We start from the raw sequence: 1,303 nt of genomic DNA, 5'->3' as shown, positions 1-1,303 counted from the left end.
CCCAAGATTTTTATGTTTGAATGCTTTTGAATATATATGATTGTTGATGAAATGTGTTGAATATTGTATATGAATGTTGTTGGGAACTTTTCTGTGTGCAGGTGTTTGAAAAACCATGTGAAAATACGTTTGATTAGCCGAAAAGGGCAAAATTGGTATTCTGTCCAAGTCCCTGTCACTTGGGCGAGCACAGTCTCGCTTGGGCAAGGACTGGGCGAGGGGAAGTTTTGGTTCTGGATTTCCCTCGCCTAGGTGACAGAATCTCGCTTGGGCTAGCAAGCCTCGCCTGGGCGAGGAAGGGCCTCGGTTGGGCGAGAACGCCCAGGATTTTAATGAGCCCTTGGAACTCCCTAGCTTGGGCGAGAGATGTCTCGCTTGGGCGACAGTACCTTCGCCTGGGTGAGGAAGGCTTAAGTTTATTTGAGATTTAAAGACGAATTATCGCATGGGCGAGAGAGCCTAGGTTTTAGAGATTGGTTTTGGGGAATTATTGCTTGGGCGAGAGACGGTAATTGTGTTTGACTATTTGGATTGATTGGTTGAGTATGTAATGACCCTAGTATGGGTATGTGATATAAACTACTTTGGTATAACACCGTAACTGAATTAACAAGTAAAGTATTCAAGGTGTTAGAATTAAATAGTCAAATTCGGTAATTAATTTTAAAGAAAGTATTCCGAGAAGAATGTATGATTTACGGCGATGCCCAGAAAAGGATACATGATACCATGGAGTGAGATCGTCTGACCGTAAGTGGCTTGGTTTGGGACCATCCAGGGTGATTCAGCGATAGTTGTAGTGGTAGGGACGTTACCCTTTGAGTTATGATGTGAATTAGGGCACTGCCCAGAAAGGAACCTGAGATACCACGTAGCGAGATCGGCTGACCATAAGAGGCTTGGTCTGGGACCGTCCAGGGTATTCAGCGATGGTCGTAGTGGTGGGATGTATTTCCTTTATATTACGTGTTAACGTAAGATCGGGACCCACAAGAAGCATTCCTGAGGGAGATGACTTAAGGTGGGCCGAGCATGGTAAATAATGATTAAAAGATTTAATCATCTAACTGCGGTTAGTGTTCATATGCATATGGTTAATAATGGAGTAGTGGAGAGGAAATTGACGGGATGACTTAGAGCACCGTGATGTTGAGAGGGACGGCACTGATTGGACGGTGATTCGCCAACAATGTCTTGAGGGAGAGTCTGGGTGAGACGAGTCCCTTGTATTCCTGGGGAGGTACCCTGTTGGATCGGACAGTTCTCACAGGCCAAACTAGATGATCTCTGACAACCCCTCTTT

Source organism: Lupinus angustifolius, unplaced genomic scaffold, assembly GCF_001865875.1.
Source record: "Lupinus angustifolius cultivar Tanjil unplaced genomic scaffold, LupAngTanjil_v1.0 Scaffold_415, whole genome shotgun sequence".
Lineage (NCBI taxonomy): Eukaryota > Viridiplantae > Streptophyta > Magnoliopsida > Fabales > Fabaceae > Lupinus > Lupinus angustifolius.
Note: the sequence above shows the minus strand (reverse complement) of the source record.